Below are 20,172 nucleotides of genomic sequence, written 5' to 3'. Positions count from 1 at the left end.
CCCTCGTCGATTTTTCAAATCGGCCTTACCAGCTTCTCTTCCGGACAGGGAGGTAGTATGCGATGCAATACAAAAGTTGTGTCAAAATCAAGTCATTATCAGGGATCCCCCATCACAACAGGGAGAAGGCTTTTATTCGAGTCTGTTCGTGGTCCCGAAGCCAGACGGCTCGGTCAGACCAATTCTGAACCTAAAATCCCTCAATTTCTACCTAAGAAAATTCAAACTCAAGATGGAATCTCTCCGAGCAGTGATCTCCAGTCTGGAGGAAGGGGATTTTATGGTGTCGGTCGACATAAAGGATGCCTACTTACACATCCCAATATATCCTCCGCATCAGGCTTAACTGAGGTTTGCCATTCAGGATTGTCATTACCAATTTCAGACATTGCCATTTGGTCTGTCCACGGCTCTGAGGATTTTCACCAAGGTAATGGTGGAAATGATGGTTCTCCTGCGCAAGCAAGGAGTCACAATTACCCCATACTTGGACGATCTCCTGATAAAGCCGAGATCCAAGGACTAACTGGTGCAGAACATTACGCTCTCCCTGACAGTTCTGCAACAACATGGTTGGCTCCTAAACTTGCCAAAGTCACAGTTAATTCCGACGAAACCGCTGTCGTTTTTGGGAATGATTCTGGACACAGAATTACAGAGAGTCTTTCTTCTAGTGGAAAAGGCTCTAGAAATTCAGAGTCTGGTCAAACAAATTCTGAAACCAGTGAGAGTGTCAATCCTTCAATGCACTCGATTGCTGGGGAAGATGGTGGCGGCCTACAAGGCCATTCAGTTTGGCAGGTTCCATGCCAGAGTGTTTCAGTGGGACCTGTTGGACAAGTGGTCCGGGTCCCATCTGCACATGCACCGGAAAATAATCCTGTCCTCCAAGACCAGAATCTCACTCCTGTGGTGGCTGCACAGCTCTCACCTCCTAGAGGAACGCAGATTCGGGATCCAGGACTGGATCCTAGTGACCACGGATGCGAGTCTCCGTGGCTGGAAAGCAGTCACACAGGGGGAAACTTTCCAGGAAAGATGGTCAAGTCATGAAATTTGTCTACACATAAACGTTCTGGAGCTAAGGGCCATTTACAACGGCCTTCTTCAAGCGGAACATCTTCTTCACAATTTGCCCGTCCTGATCCAGTCGGACAATATAACAGCAGTAGCGCACATAAACCGCTAGGGCGGTACAAAGAGCAGAGCGGCAATGGCAGAGGCCACAAAAGTTCTCCGCTGGGCGGAAAGACATACAAGCGCTCTGTCAGCGATCTTAATTCCAGGAGTGGACAACTGGGAAGCAGACTTCCTCAGCAGACACGATCTCCATCCAGGAGAGTGGGGTCTTCATCATCAGGAGGTCTTTGCAGAAGTGACAAGTCATTGGGGAATTCTTCAAATAGACATGATGGCGTCTCGCCTCAACAAGAAACTTCAGAGATATTGTTCCAGGTCGAGGGACCCTCAAGCAATAGCAGTGGATGCCCTAGTGACACCATGGGTGTTTCAGTCAGTGTATGTGTTCCCTCCGCTTCCACTCATTCCAAAGGTGCTATGGATCATAAGAAGAACAAAGGTTCAGGCGATCCTCATTGTTCTGGACTGGCCAAGGAGAGCTTGGTATCCAGATCTTCAGGAATCACTCATAGGAGATCCCTGGCCTCTTCATCTGCGAGAGGATCTGTTACAGCAGGGGCCGTGCGTATATCAAGACTTACCGCGGCTACGTTTGACGGCTTGGCGGTTGAACGCCAGATCCTAGCCCGAAAGGGTATTCCTAGTGAAGTCATTCCCACACTTCTTCAGGCTAGAAAAGGAGTGACCGCGAAACATTACCACCGTATTTGGAGAAAATATGTGTCTTGGTGTGAATCCAAGAAGGCTCCTACAGAAGAATTTCAGTTAGAACGTTTTCTCCATTTTCTACAAGCAGGTGTGGATGCGGGCCTAAAGTTGGGCTCCATTAAAGTACAAATTTCAGCATTATCAATTTTCAAGTGTCCCCAGCATCCTCTAGGACGTATGAGAAAATAGGATTTTAATACCTACTAGTAAATCCTTTTCTCTTAGTCCGTAGAGGATGCTGGGCGCCCGTCCCAGTGCGTACTGTATCTGCAGTTATTATCTATTAGTTATGGTTGCACACATGTTGTGTTACGTTTATGGTCAGCCTGTTGCTGATGTTGCTCATGCCGTTGACTTGCGTTGTTGAATGCCATGTTATACGGCGTGCTTGAGGTGTGAGCTGGTATGTATCTCACCTTAGTTAACAATAAATCCTTTTCCTCGAAATGTCCATCTCCCTGGGCACAGTTCCTATAACTGGAGTCTGGAGAAGGGGCATAGAGGGAGGAGCCAGTTCACACCCCTTTGAAAGTCTTAAAGTGCCCATGTCTCCTGCGGATTCCGTCTATACCCCATGGTTCTTGAAGTGTCCCCAGCATCCTCTACGGACTAAGAGAAAAGGATTTACCGGTAGGTATTAAAATCCTATTTTTTCATATTGGCAAACCTTTCTGAAATAGTTCTGGGGTTCATTCATAAATCTATGTCTTAATAGTGCATAATAGATATTTTGTACCCTACCAAACTGGGCTATAAAATTAAAAAAATACCAATACGACTCAAGTAAATTAAAAAATACCCATTATATTTCTATTGTCACAATATAAAATCAAACATTAATCAATAAAATCCATTTTGCATAGTTAATAAACAAATATACTTAAAAGCTTTTTTTTTCTATTGTGAACGTTCCTGTTGATTTGGAATAAAACAACCATACATATAAATTTTAGATATAACTTTATTAACTGTATATACACAGGCCCATTGTTTTTTCTCGATGCATGAAAAGGTTGCCCTTTGCAAAAAAACTGTAATTGCTCTTTAGTAACAAAGAGATGCATGACATGTCTCACATGTCTGGATGTTGGAGCAGTGGATGCACCTACAAGCATAAACATGTTTTAATATACACATTATTTGATATTCCTGTGTAGGATGATGGGTTTGAGCATGTACATACCAGCCTCTTACTCCTCACCAGTTCGTGGTTGGCTTGCGGGACGTGTGTTAGGTGCTGATGGCGGTGCTGTGAATTTAAATGTACAATAAAAATGACTCCTTAAAGTCCATATTGCTTATGAAAACATGTAAGATTCATTATCAACATTGGCTTGCAATCAACTCTACAACAGCCCCGTGTGAAATTATGCAAGAAATCCTAAGAAATATGTAATGGCTCATTATAGTCTCTGCACCATATGAATCTATATAAGACACCCCATATAATTAAGCTAGCCATGAAACGTAGGGATACATTTACTAAGACTCTTGTTTGTTCCAAGTTTAAACATGCTGGGTATTGCTGGTAGAGGTTTTCAAGAAAAATTACTTAAATTTACTAAGGATCATGTTTGACAGAATCATGTTTTCTGATGGTGTATGCAATCGTGTTTAGTTGTGTTTATTAGTGTGAGAGTTCATTCGTGCTGTCCTCGAATTCTATAGTCCTGCCTGTGAGCAGCGTGTTTGGAAAAGCCTGAACAGATCACTGTGATTTGTGCAGTGCTTTTCTTTGTGAAAAACAGCAGAACGAGTTAAAAATCAGGAAAACAAATGTGTGTGGTCTCCCTCTCCAAGCATAACTAGCACCGGGCTCTTTGAGATGTGAGAAGGGAGTGTTCGAATTCAATGCTACAGTGAATTGTTGTGTAGAAATCAAGGTGTCCAGCATTTGCGGGTTCCGGGCCTGGGGGGTCATTCCGAGTTGATCGTTAGCTGCATTCGTTCGCTGTGCAGCGATGAGGCAAAAAAATGGCACTTCTGCGCATGCGTATGCAGCGCAATGCGCACGCGCTTCGTACTATTACACAGAACGATGTAATTTTACACAAGGTCTAGCGAAGCTATTCAGTCGCACTGCTGGCCGCAGAGTGATTAACATGAAGTGGGTGTTAGGTGTCAACTGACCGTTTTCAGGGAGTGTTCGGAAAAACGCAGGTGTGCCAGCAAAAATGCAGGCGTGGCTGGGCGAACGCAGGGTGTGTTTGTGACGTCAAAACAGGAACTGAACAGTCTGAAGTGATCGCAAGCGCTGAGTAGGTCTGAAGCTACTCTGAAACTGCACAAAAAAATTTTGTAGCCGCTCTGCGATCCTTTCGTTCGCACTTCTGCTAAGCTAAAATACACTCCCAGTGGGCGGCGGCTTAGCTGTTGCACGGCTGCTAAAACTGCTAGCGAGCGAACAACTCGGAATGACCACCCTGATTCTTAGTAGTACACAAAGCTGATGGTTTATGTACAACTTGATGGTTCCAATTAGAATGGTTGTCCCCATTGTGTGGGAGTGTCATGGCCAGTTTCTGCAGATTTACTGGCCCTGGAAGCCTGAACAGCCCAGCCATCCTGAGTAATCTGATGGCCGGTGTCCATGCAAGCGATTGGATGCTGCATCTTTATAAGCAGCAGCGGTTCACACAAGCATGCAAGATGCATCTATTTACACATGTCCCCTCCTACAGCATTAGCATATTTCAGAACAATGGCCCTCATTCCGAGTTGATCGCTCACTAGCTGCTTTAGCAGCCGTGCAAACGCTAAGCCGCCGCCCTCTGGGAGTGTATCTTAGCTTAGCAGAAGTGCGAACGAAAGGATCGCAGCGCTGCATTAAAAAAAGATTGTGCAGTTTCTGAGTAGCTCGAGACCTACTCCTAGCTTGCGATCACTTCAGACTATTTGGTTCCTGTTTTGACGTCACGAACACACCCTGTGTTCGGCCAGCCATGCTTATGTTTTCCCAGCCACTCCTGCGTTTTTAACTGGCACGCCTGCGTTTTTTCACACACTCCCCGAAAACGATCAGTTACCTCCCAGAAACACCCACTTCCTGTCAATCACTCTGCGGCCAGCAGTGCTACTGAAAAGCTTCGCTAGACCTTGTGTAAAACTGCATCGGCATTTGTGAAAGTACGACGCGCGTGCACCATACGCATGCGCAGAATTGTCATTTTTTTACCTGATCGCTGCGCTGCGAACGAAAGCAGCTAGTGATCAACTCGGAATGAGGGCCTATATCTTCATACAAAGATGCAGTTACTGTGCTTCTGCATCAATCACTGAATCAGGCCCTACATACACTAGCAGCCAGTGTTTACCCATACAGAAACAATAAATGTATTTTCACTCCTTACATTGAACCATGGTTTGTTCAGGTTCAAAGTTACTTGCTTTTTTTGCTTTGCTCCCACCTCAGAATCAGTCCCTTAATATTAAATGATGTTGGACACAAATTAGAGCACGGACGATCCACTAACCTGCATATACACTTACCAATCGACGGCCCGATGTGTTATGTCTGACATCACATCTTGGTGGGCATTTACATGTGCCCGCCCAGCGGTGATGTCAGTGATTGGCAGCCTCTGCAGCAAGTGTACGAGCAGCCAGCTGACCACTCCTGCACGCAGCACGATGCACCACTATATATCTTCAGAAATGTGCTGCAGGTCTGACATGATGCAGTATGTCTGTGCATAGTTCCCACTACACACCTGATATATTGGCTGTTTAATTGAATGGCCGATATATCGGCCAGTGTATACAGTACAGTACCTAGCTTACGTCATCTGCCCCTCCATTAATCTACAGTCTACCGCATCGCCTGGTACACCCCGATTAGCTTGTTTAATCTTGTTTTATTTTTTATTATTAACAATAAACTGCATCCAAGTTCCAAATACAGTAGCCAACAAATATATTATCGTCCAACAGATAAAAAGAAAAGATTTAAATCATGTTTTTATGACCTATAATTAGCTTTCTAAGAGATTTTTGAAAACACACAGTTTACAAAGTCTCTTCATAAATGACACACAAATAGCATAATCTCTGCAAATTGCTTCAATGTGTGCATTATATAAAGACTTATTTCAGAAATTAGCATTGGAATGATTATTTATGCTGTAGTTCTGTATGAACTCTGCAGTATGCGTTTAAACACGCTGTTAATGGAGCATTGTTTTGCTTTCCTAGCTTTGAGCATAAATACAGTTTAAGGACAGACAGATAAGGGGGCCAGACGAAAAAGGCAGAGAAAATCCCTGTACCTACAGTATCTCTTCTCGATATGTACTAAAGGGATTTGCTCTGCCTTCATCTGCAAGCGCCATTAGCAGGCTACAATATCAGCGCTGCACCTGGTCACTAACACTGCCATAAACACTAGTGTCACAGGTGTTACTAAGAGGAGTGTACACAAAAAGAGAAATAAACCAGTGCTCACCAAAAAAGTGACAAAAGTAATAGTATTTTATTAAAAGTTCTAGTAGTATTTCAAGAGTATATGGGTTGGGTTATACGTATAAACACTGATCACTGATAAAAACTTACCAAATTTTTAGCAGTATATACTGCTGCACCCAGGGCCGGTGTTAGGGTGTTCAGCGTCCTCCTGCAAACTATAAATTTGCGCCCTCTCATACTTTAAAAAAGGGGTGTGGTCTCACAAGGAAGGGACATAGCCACACAGTAGTACCCCCATTTAAAATGCCCCCAGTAGTGGCGCTGCTTACACATAACACTCCAGTTGTAGCACAGTTTACACATAACGCCCCAGTAGTAGCACCGCTTACACATAACTAGTAGCGCAGCTTACACATTAAGAACCCAGTAGTAGCGCAGCTTACACATAATGCCCCAGTAGTAGAGCAGCGTACACGTAGCACCCTCAGTAGTAGCACAGCTTACACGTAACACCCTCAGTAGTAGTGCAACTTACACGTAACGCCCCTGTAGTAGCGCAGCTTACACGTAACGACCCAAACAGTAGCTCAGCTTACACATAACACCCCAGTAGTAGCGCTGCTTACACGCAACGAACCCAGTAGTAGCGTACCTTACATGTAACGCCCCCAGTAGTAGTGCACCTTACATGTAACTCACCCAGTCGTAGCACAGCCTACACGTAACGCCCCCAATAGTAGCGCAGCTTACACATAACGTCCCCAGTAGTAGTGCCACTTACACATAATGCCCTAGTAGTAGCGCCGCTTACACATAATGAACCCAGTGGTACCGCAGCTAACACATAACACCCACAGAAGTGCAGTTTATTCACATTTTGCACCCCCCCCCGCACACATACATACATTAAATACACACACACACACACACACACACACACACACACACACACACACACACACACACACACACACACACTTTCTCACTCAGTCCGCCTTCACTTATCACAGTCTGGCTGGCAGGATCTGGAGCAGCATGTCCTCCTCTGTGGCACTGCAGTCTGTTGGTCCCATGTATCTCCGCCCACTCCATCCATGTAGCTCTGCCCACTTTTCAGTGTTTAGATAACACTGTCACCAGAGGGAGGGGAGCCTGGGGAGAAGGCTTCTTCATGCTGCCGGTGCCGCTGCCTGTCAGTGTGACAGGTACATCAGCCGGCAGCAGCAGGGGGACAGGTCGGTGCAGCAGCAGGGATGCAGAGCAGGGAGAATGCCTCTCCAGCCTGGCGCCTACCTGCTCTGTATCCCTTTGCTTAGTGCGTAGCACCGGGCCTGGCTGCACCTTTGTATAATGCCAACATGAACCTTCAGGTTCATACAAGTGTGTGTAAATCTGGTTGATACTAGCCAGTGCCTCCCCAGCCATTTACCTCGCTGGAGGCGAGATCACTTACTTTTGAGTGTATTCTCTAGTGCTGATATCATCACCTATAGAAGGGGGCGTAGGAACTGGGGAGGGGGGGGGGGGGCAGGGGCAATTTCTATTGAAATGAACTTGTAAGCTTTTTCAGCCTTGCCATCGAGGTGCGGCTTCCGAGGCCTAGGAAACTGCGTATATAGCCATTTAACGATGTTTAAATATTGTACTATTTTCATAGGCAAATAGGCTGTGCAGTATATTTTCATTTGCTAGTACAGTATGTCTGAGTGCACACCATTCACATAGAGATCAGTAGGAACCAGATCAAAATGAAGTCACTTATATGAGTTTCTGCCACAACTTCCTTTATACCTAGGGTACATACAGTATGAAGCAGATAAAGGGTAAAAAAAAAAAGAACCTAGAGGTGCAGTAAATATTTAAAGTGGTTGTCTTACTTCAGATGACTAATGTATTGCCTTATACACATTTTCCTAAAACTTTTATTAAGAACATTGCTATAAACTTTGTGATTCCTTCTATAATATAAGTATGTCTTCATATCATTAGACAGAGTTGTTTATTATGTTTGCCCTGGAATATGACACAAATCTACTCTCTAGATTCAATTGTATCCAGTGCTGAGCACAGAACAGCTGTGTCATATCCCGGAGCAATGTAAACTACTCTGACTGGTGATATGTAGGAAAGGAGCCAGAAACAAAAAGCACAAATCGCAGTACAGAAAGCATACTACTAGGCACCACAAGCCAATTAGTTAAAGTATAATGAAGATGAGAAGCCTTTTATTTTTAGTTTTTGTTATACAAATGGCTATAGATATTTACTATGGGGGTAATTCCGAGTTGATCGCAGCAGCAAATTTCTTAGCAGTTGGGCAAAACCATGGGGGTCATTTTGACCCATTCGCATGCAGCAGTTCTTTGCTGCGGTGCAAACGGGTCGGAAATGCGCATGCGCAGTGGACGCATTGCGCACGTGTGTCGTTGCCGCAACGCCGCCACCAGCGAGAGATCGCAAGAAGACGGACAGGCGGGAGGCGTTCCGGGGTGTATACTCACCGTTTTCCAGGTGTGGTGAGTCCAACGCAGGCATGTCAAGGCGTTCGGAGGGTGGATGTATGACATCTGGACCAGGACCTTCTTCGCTGGATCCATCACACTGGGTGAGTAACTGCAGCCCTGATCTTGTTTTACTTGAAACTTTTTTAGCATAGCAGGGCTGCACAAGGGTTTGCAGCCCTGCTATGCTATAATACACTCCCCCATAGGCGGCATCAGGTTGATCGCACGAGCAGCAAAAAGTTGCTACGTGCGATCAACTCGGAATTACACCCCATGTGCACTGCAAGTGTGGTTGATATAACATTTGCAGACTGAGTTAGATTTTGGTGGGTTATTTTGCAGGGTGAATACTGGTTGCTTTATTTTTACACTGCAATTTAGATTTCAGTTTGAACACACCCCACTCAAATCTAACTCTCTCTGCACATGTTACATCTGCCCCCCCTCCCTGCAGTGCACATGGGCCCTCATTCCGAGTTGTTCGCTCGGTATTTTTCATCGCATCGCAGTGAAAATCCGCTTAGTACGCATGCGCAATGTTCGCACTGCGACTGCGCCAAGTAACTTTACTATGAAGAAAGTATTTTTACTCACGGCTTTTTCTTCGCTCCGGCGATCGTAATGTGATTGACAGGAAATGGGTGTTACTGGGCGGATACACGGCGTTTCAGGGGCGTGTGGCTGAAAACGCTACCGTTTCCGGAAAAAACGCAGGAGTGGCCGGGGAAACGGTGGGAGTGCCTGGGCGAACGCTGGGTGTGTTTGTGACGTCAACCAGGAACGACAAGCACTGAAATGATCGCACAGGCAGAGTAAGTCTGGAGCTACTCTGAAACTGCTAACTCGTTTGTAATCGCAATATTGCGCGTACGTCGGTCGCAATTTTAAGAAGCTAAGATTCACTCCCAGTAGGCGGCGGCTTAGCGTGTGTAACTCTGCTACATTCGCCTTGCGAGCGAACAACTCGGAATGAGGGCCATGGTTTTGCCCAACTGCTAATAAATTTGCTGCTGCGATCAACTCTGATTTAGGCCCAATATCATATCTTAAGGTGCACACACACTTGCTGAGAAAATGAATGACGTCGCTCATTTTAACCCTTCCTGAGCGATGTCGTTCACTTTCTCGGCAAGTGTGTATGCCGGCAGTGACGAGCGATGCGCGGCCCCATGAGTCGTTAGCGACCCTCATTGTCAGCCATTCATGCAGCTCAATTTGGACTGTTGTCCAAGAGCTGCCTGCAGGGCCCGGCCATGGCGTGACGTCACTGAGTGATATGGTCGTCATATCGCTCAATGTGTATGCACTGCCGCCGTCCGGGAGGGAAACACTAGGCAATGTCGCTCATAGAGCATGTCACCTAGTGTGTACCCACCTATAGACACGATAATTGGTTTAGATGTCCCTATTCACAGCATTAAGAAATTAGCATTTTTGCAGGGATGTACCAACAATCTCATGGGGTGCTGGTTTGGGAGTGTGGGGGGGGGAGGGGGAGGACATCCCTGCATCGTGAAAATGAGTGAAATGATTGCAAAAGCACTTCTGTATAGTAAACCTGGGACATACTGTGTATGCACAGCCTACTGCATTTTCTATTGCTTGGGAGGCCTCCGATGGAACACACTTCCAGTAATTTTTTTGCGGGTAATGCCATTTATCTTATCAGGCCCATGCTCAAGAATACTCTGCATTCTGGAGCTTGATAAAACCGGCAGCACTGCAGCCCACATAGAAGCCAGGTGTGGTATACAACTATACAAGTTAGACATTTAAAAGATAGACAGTCATTACGTCGACACCATAGGGTCGACAGTCAAAATCCGACAGTATCAAAAGTCTGAAAGGGTTAAAGGCCAGACAATCAAACGTCTGACAGGGTCAAAGGCCAGACAATCAAAAGTCTGACTGGGTCAATAGTACGACAATCAAAAGGTCAACAGGGGTCAAAAGGTCAGCATAAAAAAAGTTTTCTCTAACATCCTAGAGGATGCTGGGGTCCATTAGTACCACGGGGTATAGACGGGTCCACTAGGAGCCATAGGCACTTTAAGAGTTTGAGAGTGTGGGCTGGCTCCTCCCCCTATGCCCCTCCTACCAGACTCAGTTTAGAAAATGTGCCCGGAGGAGCCGGTCACAGCTAGGGGAGCTCCATAGGAGTTCTTTTAGTTTTATTATTTTAATTAGAGTTAGGCACAGGGAGGCTGCTGGCAACAGCCTCCCTGCTTCGTGGGATTAAGGAGGGGAGTAGTGTCCGCCCTGAGGGGTCTGAGCCACTATCTCCGCTGACAGAACACTGAGCTTCTGAGGGGATCGAATGTTCCCCACCACAGGGGATCGCTCACCCCAGCAGCATGCCGCCACCCCCTTACAGAGCCAGAAGATCGGTGGCGAGTTAGTCACCGGCCCCCCTAGCAAGTGGGTAGCCAGTGTGAAGATGGCGGCAACAGGGTATGGAGTGCAGTACTAACTGCGCTCCGGGGCTCAGCGGTACATAGTGCGGCGCTGTGAGGGGAGCCCTGAGCCAGTGCCTACACCCTACACTGACATCCAAGCCTGCCAGGGTCCCTGGGTCGCTGCCAGCGCAATTCCTCAGGCCAGTATAATCTTCAGAAGAGCGGGAAGATAGCGCCATGTAAGGGGGCGGAGCTTCTCCTCAAAGCGGACCCAGCAGCGTTCAGCTCCATTTTCCTGCCTGCAGAAGCGCTGTCAGTGTGAGCTGTCCCTCCAAACCAACTCCAGCTATCTATTACAATACCAGGGGAGTGTAGAAGGAGGGGGAGGCTGTATACAGACTGTGTAACCTATTAAGGTGCACAGTCAGCGCTGGTTAGGAGTCTCCCTATATATTAGCGCTCAGTGTGGGTTGGCTCCAATCTCTGTGTCTCTCTTGCCATTCGTAGGGGGAAAACTCTGTCTGCCCTTCCCTGTGTGTGTGTGGAGTGTCTGTGGTCTCCATTAAGCTATGTCCAGGGACTCTGTGCCATATGCTGCAGAGGATATGTCCTCTCAGGAAGATCCCATACCATGTAATCAGGATTGCACTGTGTTAGTGCAGGTCCCAGCAAGGGAGCCTGAGTGGTTAGCCTCAATTAAAACTATGATTTCTCAGATTTCTAGAAGGGTTGCACAAAATGAATCTGCAACTCAGGTTTTACAGAACTCTATGGCAGTTTGGTCCAGTTCTGTTACCTCAGGGCCCCCTACTGTATGTTCCCACAAATTTGCTTGTGCTCAGATTATGCAAGATGACACGGATACCGATTCTGACACAGCAGATGGTGATGGGGATGTGCTGAGGGGGAGGGCGGCATCTCTTGCAAAGGGGGGTGCACTTGATGAGGCCATTAGAGATGTGTTGAATATTGTTGATAGAACACCTGGGCAGGTTGAGGAGGCTTACTTCACTGACAATAAGAAAGCCTCGCTAACCTTCCCTACATCTAAGGAATTAAATGCTATATTTGAGAAAGCCTGGGAAAACCCAGAGAAAAAATGTCAGATCCCTAGAAAGGTTCTGGTTGCTTTCCCTTTCCCTGATGAGGATAGGAAAAAATGGGAAAACCCACCCATTGTTGATGCGTCTGTATCCAGTCTCTCAAAGAAGGTGGTTTTGCCTGTCCCAGGATCTACCGTGTTAAAAGAGCCGGCTGATCGCATAGTTGACACTACGCTCAAATCCATATACACGGCTTCAGGGGCGATACTCCGTCCTACTATTGCCGGTGCATGGATTTCCAAAACTACAGTAAAGTGGTCAGGCAAGATACTTGAAGATTTGGATACAATGGATAAAACTGACGTTGAATTGTTTTTACGTAACATTCAGGATTCTGCAGGATTTATTGTGAAATCCGTGAAAGACCTGGGTTCCATGGCTGCAGGGATATCTTCCGTGTCTGTCTCAGCTCATAGAGGTATTTGGCTGCGCCAGTGGTCTGCCGATGCGGAATACAGGAAAGGTGTGGAGACCCTACCCTATACAGGTCAGACTCTCTTTGGGGAAGCGTTGGATGTGTGGATTCCACTACTACAGCGGGTAAGTCACCTTTTCTTCCCTCAGCTGCACCTGCTACGAAGAAACCCTTTTCTTCAGCTGCATCACAGTCCTTTCGGGCTGCTAAAACAAGAAAGGCCAAACCGTCCAACACCTTCTTTAGAGGAGGTCGGCCAAAATCCAAGAAACCTGCTGCTGCAGGTTCCGAGGAACAGAAGCCTGCTTCAGGCCAAAGTCCTCAGCATGACGGTGGACCGTCTGGAGGTGAGGCTGGTGGGGGCGAGACTCAGGTATTTCAGTCACATCTGGGTGTCATCCGGCCTGGATCCCTGGGTGCAAGATATTGTGTCCCAGGGGTACAGGCTGGAGTTTCAAAATCTCCCTCCTCACCGATTCTTCAAATCAGGCTTGCCAGCTTTGCTGGCGGACAGGGCTATCCTACAGGAAGCCATCCAGAAGTTGGTGGAGTCACAGGTCATTGTACCTGTTCCACCCCATTTGCAAAACAAAGGTTACTATTTGAAGCTTTTCGTTGTTCCGAAACCGGATGGTCCGGTCAGGCCCATTCTGAACCTGAAATCGCTAAACCCCTTTCTGAGGGAGTTCAAGTTCAAAATGGAGTCCCTGAGGGCGGTGATATCAGATCTGGAAGAGGGGGAATTCCTGGTATCCCTGGATATAAAGGATGCGTACCTCCACATTCCGATTTGGCCACCACATCAAGCTTTTCTCCAATTCACACTGTTAGACTGTCACCATCAGTTTCAGGCACTGCCATTCGGCCTCTCCACAGCACTGAGGGTCTTCACTAAGGTGATGACGGAGCTGGTGGTTCGCCTCTGCAGTCAGGGGGTGAACATAATTCCATATCTGGACGATCTGCTGATAAAGGCATCATCCAAGGAGAAGCTGTTATGGTCCATTGTTCTCACTACCCATCTACTCAGGGAACACAGTTGGATCATGAATCTTCCAAAATCACATTTGGAACCAACCAAGAGGTTTCTGAGATTGATCCTCAACACGGAAGTGCCGAGGGTGTTTCTTCTGGAGGAGAAAGCGTTGGTGATACAAACAATGGTACAGGATGTCCTGAAGCCAGCCCGGATGTCAGTTCATCAGTGCATTCACCTTCTGGGGAAGATGGTGGCCTCTTACGAGGCTCTGCAGTATGGGAGGTTTCATGCTCGGCCCTTCCAACTGGATCTCCTGGACAAGTGGTCGGGATCTCATCTACACATGCACCAGAGAATTTGTCTGTCGCCAAGGGCAAGGATTTCTCTTCTCTGGGGGCTCCAAATGCTTCACCTCCTGGAAGGCCGCAGGTTCGGGATTCAGGACTGGGTCCTGCTAACAACGTATGCGAGCCTCCGGGGCTGGGGATCAGTCACTCAAGGAGTGACCTTCCAAGGATGGTGGTCAAGCCTGGAAGCCGGTCTGCCCCGCCAACATTCTGGAACTAAGAGCCGTTTACAATGGTCTTCTTCAGGTGGCCCCTCTTCTAAGAAACCGGGCCATTCAAGTACAGTCGGACAACGTAACAACAGTGGCTTACATAAACCGACAGGGCGGAACGAAGAGCAGAGCGGCAATGTCAGAGGTGACAAGAATACTCCTCTGGACAGAAAAACATGTGCTGGCGCTGTCAGCCATCTTCTTTCCGGGAGTAGACAACTGGGAAGCAGACTTCCTCAGCAGACATGATCTCCATCCAGGAGAGTGGGGACTCCATCTGGAGGTGTTCACGGAGGTAACAGATCTTTGGGGTGTACCTCAAATAGACATGATGGCCTCTTGTCTCAACAAGAAGCTTCAGCAGTATTGTTCCAGATCGAGGGACCGCAAGCCGTGGCGGTGGATGCCCTAGTGACTCCGTGGGTGTTCCAGTCGGTGTACGTGCTTTCTCCACTTCCACTCATTCCAAGAGTTCTTAAACTCATAAGGAAAACATGGGTTCTGGCAATCCTTAGGAATTTTACTCACGGCATTACAAGGTTTTTTTCTTCGTTCTGGTGATCGGAGTGTGATTGACAGGAAGTGGGTGTTTCTGGGCGGAAACAGGCCGTTTTATGGGAGTGTGTGAAAAAACGCTACAGTTTCTGGGAAAAACGCGGGAGTGGCTGGAGAAACGGAGGAGTGTCTGGGCGAACGCTGGGTGTGTTTGTGACGTCAAACCAGGAACGACAAGCACTGAACTGATCGCAGATGCCGAGTAAGTCTGGAGCTACTCAGAAACTGCTAAGAAGTGTCTATTCGCAATTCTGCTAATCTTTCGTTCGCAATTTTGATATGCTAGGATTCACTCCCAGTAGGCGGCGGCTTAGCGTGTGCAAAGCTGCTAAATGCAGCTTGCGAGCGAACAACTCGGAATGACCCCCATGGTTATTCCTACCCTGACACAGGCTAGGAAAGGAGTAATGTCTAAACATTACCAACGTATTTGGAAAAAATATGTATCCTGGTGTGAGTCCAAGAAGTTTCCTACGGTGGAGTTTCAACTGGGACCGTTTCTCCTCTTCCTGAAAGCAGGTGTGGATATGGGCCTGAGGTAGGGATCTGTAAAGGTCCAGATTTCGGCCCTATTAATTTTCTTCCAGAAACAGTTGGCTTCCATTCCTGAGGTTCAGACTTCTATGAAAGGGGTTCTGCACATCCAGCCTCCCTTTGTACCGCCTATGGCACCCTGGGATCTTAACGTGGTGTTGCAGTTTCTCCAATAGGATTGGTTTGAACCTCTGCCAGAGGTTGAGGTCAAGTTTCTCTCGTGGAAGGCTGTCACTTTGTTGGCCTTAGCTTCTACTAGACGTGTGTCAGAGTTGGGGGCTTTATCTTGTAAGAGCCCCTACTTGATCTTCCATGAAGATAGAGCTGAGCTCCGGACATGTCAGTAGTTTCTTCCAAAGGTTGTGTCGGCTTTTCCTATCAACCAACATATTGTGATGCCAGTGGCTACTGACTCCTCAATCTCATCAAAGTCCTTGGATGTTGTAAGGGCTCTGAAAATCTATGTGAAGAGGACTGCTCGTCACAGAAAATCGGACTCTCTGTTTGTCCTGTATAATCCCAAGAAAATTGGGTGTCCTGCTTCTAAGTAGACAATATCTCGCTGGATCAGGTTCACTGTCCAGCATGCGTATTCTACGGCAGGATTGCTGTGTCCTATGTCTGTTAAGGCCCACTCTACTCGTAAGGTGGGTTCTTCCTGGGCGGCTGCCCGGGGGGTCTCGGATTTACAGCTTTGCCGAGCAGCTACTTGGTCGGGGTCGAACACGTTTTCTAAGTTCTACAAGTTTGATACTTTGGCCTCTGGGGACCTAAAGTTTGGTCAATCAGTTCTGCAGGAGCCTCTGCGCTCTCCCTCCCATTTTGGGAGCTGTGGTACATCCCCTACATCCCCATGGTACTAATGTGGACACCAGCTTCATCTAGGACAGAGGTTCTCAAACTCGGTCCTCGGGAGCCCACACAGTGCATGTTTTGCAGGTAACCCAGCAGGTGCACAGGTGTATTAATTACTCACTGACACATTTTAAAAGGTCCACAGGTGGAGCTAATTATTTCACTTGCGATTCTGTGAGGAGACCTGCAAAACATGCACTGTGTGGGCCCCCGAGGACCGAGTTTGAGAACCTCTGACCTAGGACATAAGAGAAAATAGGATTTTAATTACCTACCGGTAAATCCTTTTCTCGTAGTCCGTAGAGGATGCTGGGCGCCCGCACAGCACTTCGTTATCTTGCTGTGGTTACTTAGCTCAGTACTGCTTGGTTCTTAGTTACATACTGTTTTGTTACTTTGTAAGTAATCTTGTTCAGCCGTTGCTGATGTATCAAGCTAGTTAGCTTGGTTTGCCTTGTGTGTGAGCTTTTGCGAATCTCGCCATTATCTGTGTAAAATCTTTCTCTCGAAGTTGTCCGTCTCCTCGGGCACAGTTTCTAGACTGAGTCTGGTAGGATGGGCATAGGGGGAGGAGCCAGCCCACACTCTCAAAATCTTAAAGTGCCAATGGCTCCTAGTGGACCCGTCTATACCCCATGGTACTAATGTGGACCCCAGCATCCTCTACGGACTACGAGAAAAGGATTTACCGGTAGGTAATTCAAATCCTATTATTTGGTGTTTTTAAATAATTTTTTCCCTCAAATTGTTAAAATTCGTCTCCGTTCGCTGCACTCGCCACACTTTGGGCTCGTGGCTTGCTTCGCTTGCCACAAGATTACTAAAGGTAATAGTTTGTGACATGGATAGTAAATGAAAAAAAAAGTTGTAAAAGCATGTCGACCTTGTGACTCGCAGACTTTTGAACCTGTCGTACTTTTGAATGTCAACCATATGGTGTCGACCTAATGCCTATACTGTATTTTAAGTGTCTATCTATCAACCGCTTCCCACAGAAGCCTATAGGGGATGCATATACAGTCAGAAATGGGGAGACCAAAGCATATAATGGAGATAGAATACAGAACATAAAACATCTGGGGATACTTTATATTTGCAGGTACCCCCTGAAAACATTTGCTTTCGGGGAATATCCCACAAATATTTAATGACAAATAGTCCACTTAACATGGTGGACTTGCTATTTAATATTTGGATAGTGACATTAATAGGATGGAAAGTGTTTAGAGTGTTTTGAAGATGTAACATATTGTTAATGTTTTCTGAGATTGTATCAATAAGATCATCTGCAGAGACCTTTCTTGTGGCCCTTATATCTTGCACTGCATGCCTTATTTTTCTATGTTAGAAATGATTTAGTCTGCTGGATAATTAAGGCAATATTAAAGATAATACAATACATCCCTGGCATTTTCCATTAATTATTAGGAAATTTCTCAACAGGAAATGTGTACAGAAAATAATATTTCATTCATAGCTGCTAAGGGGAAATATTTGAAATGTTTGCAATATATACGTAATATAAGGAATTTGAAGATAGTGCAGTCTATGTATTGGCATGGCATGTGCACTCTGGATGCCTCTGGAGCTGGGCATTACTGCCTTACGTGGAGGGTCATAGCCCAGTGCTGCATGTCCTATGAAAGTGTGCACTTGCCTCTATACTGTATATTAATTTACTACCTGCATAATTGTTTAAATGTCACCAAAGAATGGCCAGTGTTATAGTGCATCATAACCAGGAGACAAAGAAAGGACTAACCTAACATGTTTTTGTAATTGTACATATGCAACCAATTCATGCTATTATATTTCTAGGTTCTTTCTGTTGTGAGCTAGGGGGGTAATTCAGACCTGATCTCTAGGCTGCGTTTCTCACAGCCTGCGATCAGGTGTGAACTGCGCATGTGTATGCACCGCAATACGCAGGCGTGACGGACCGCAGCAATGGGGATCGATGCATAGTGAAGGGATGGTGCGAAAAAAGCGATTGCACGGGTGATCACAAGGAGATTGACAGGAAGAAGGCGTTTGTGGGTGGCAACTGACCGTTTCTAGGGATTGTCTGGAAAAACGCAGGCGTGTCCAAGCATTGGAAGGGAGGGTGTCTGACGTCAATTCCGGTCCCGGACAGGCTGAAGTGATCACAGCGGCAGAGTAAGTCCTGGTCTGCGCAGAGACTGCACAAGATCTGTTTGTGCAGCTCTGCTACACATGCGTTCGCACACTTGCACAGCTAAAATACACTCCCCCTGTAGGCGGCGACTATCTGATCGCAGGACTGCAAAAATCGCTGCCCAGCGATCAGGTCTGAATTAGGCCCTATATTTGCATAGTAATACTTTTAATTTATTGTACTGGTATTGATTACTTTTCTTGAACAGTAACAGTAAGTAGGGGGTAGCTTCAGATAAATGTATGACTATCCATACAAGCAGGTTTAGTCTTAGATTACTGCCCATTTCAGTATCTTTAGCAAATCATCCTTCTCAGATTTACTAGAAAGGGTGATAGTGTGAGCGACATTCTACTAAAGTCGTTCTAGAGTCATTGCTCTAAAGTCACTTAGAGTCCACCAACAGTACATTGGATTGTCCATATCAGTCTTGTCAATGTACATTGTCACACAGTTTTGGAGGTAGCTGAGAGACTCTGTATTTCAATCTAATCTGCTATCTATGGGGGTCATTCCGAGTTGTTCGCTCATTATTTTTTTCTCGCAACGGAGCGATTAGTCGCTAATGCGCATGCACAATGCCCGCAGTGCGACTGCGCCAAGTAAATTTGCTATGCAGTTAGGTATTTTACTCATGGCATTACAAGGTTTTTTCTTCGTTCTGGTGATCGTACTGTGATTGACAGGAAGTGGGTGTTTCTGGGCGGAAACTGGCCGTTTTATGGGTGTTTGTGAAAAAATGCTACCGTTTCTGGGAAAAACGCGGGAGTGGCTGGAGAAACGGAGGAGTGTCTGGGCGAACGCTGGGTGTGTTTGTGACGTCAAACCAGGAACGAAACTGACTGAACTGATCGCAGTTGCCGAGTAAGTGTGGAGCTACTCAGAAACTGCTAAGAAGTGTCTATTCGCAATTCTGCTAATCTTTCGTTCGCAATTTTACTATGCTGATTCACTCCCAGTAGGCGGCGGCTTAGCGTGTGCAATGCTGCTAAAAGCAGCTTGCGAGCGAACAACTCGGAATGAGGGCCTATATATATAAGCTCACAAATAATATACTTCAATAATTTATGTAAAGTGACTGGTGTTCTGTTCTTTACTACCTCTCACCACCTGCAACATCTATTTCTGCTCAGATTGTATTTTTAGACCAATGTTTGGCTTTAGTAAATCTCTGAGTTGCAAAAATGGGCTAAACTTGCACAAAAATGTAATTTTGACCAAACAAGAATCTTAATATTTTAACACCTTTTAGTGTGTACTTGTGACAAGGGCATGTTTGCGCTTGTGCCTATGTTCCTGATGGCGCTAGCCAGGCGCGATGATAGAGTGTTTGACGTCTCCCTGCAAACTATAAATTTGCACCCTCCTGTCCATACTGAATAAAGAAATAATGCGCGCCTTTAAAAAGGAGTGTGGTCTCTTAAGAGAGGGGTGTGACCACGTAATAGTAACCCCGAATTAAATAACTCCAACATTACACCGTACGTAGTGTCCCTGATTTTAACACTACAGCACATAGTAGTGTCCCTTATTTACATTATGACACACAGTAGTTCACCTTATTCACGTCACGCTACACAGTAGGCGTGTCTCAAACATATGCTTATATGTGTCCATCTATGTCTATATGTGTGCCCCCGTTCTGTATTGGTATGCTTGTATGCATGTGTTCTTAATTGGGCTCCTTGCATCCCTCCTTTTGTGTGCTATTTAACCTCTTCCCCACTTACATCAGTTTTTTAAGGTGCTCCTTAACACTCCATCAGTAATTACCAGCTCCAGAGGTGGGGCTGCAGGTCAGTTCAAATTTCCAATAGGGGAGCCACACCAACTGTCGCCAACTGCCA

At 46.3% G+C, this 20,172-nt stretch overlaps 1 long non-coding RNA gene across 1 annotated transcript; it reads right to left on the bottom strand.

The window, feature by feature from the left end:
- Nucleotides 1–2,835: 2,835 nt before the first annotated feature.
- Nucleotides 2,836–20,141, bottom strand: LOC134935151 (uncharacterized). The gene is made up of 3 exons (XR_010179941.1): nucleotides 20,056–20,141; nucleotides 3,032–3,097; nucleotides 2,836–2,953 (listed from the first exon to the last, which is right to left on the bottom strand). It is a non-coding gene; the product is annotated as an uncharacterized LOC134935151 (long non-coding RNA).
- Nucleotides 20,142–20,172: the final 31 nt, after the last annotated feature.

Source organism: Pseudophryne corroboree, chromosome 6 (genome assembly GCF_028390025.1).
Source record: "Pseudophryne corroboree isolate aPseCor3 chromosome 6, aPseCor3.hap2, whole genome shotgun sequence".
NCBI lineage: Eukaryota > Metazoa > Chordata > Amphibia > Anura > Myobatrachidae > Pseudophryne > Pseudophryne corroboree.
This window is presented reverse-complemented; position numbering and strand designations above follow the sequence as displayed.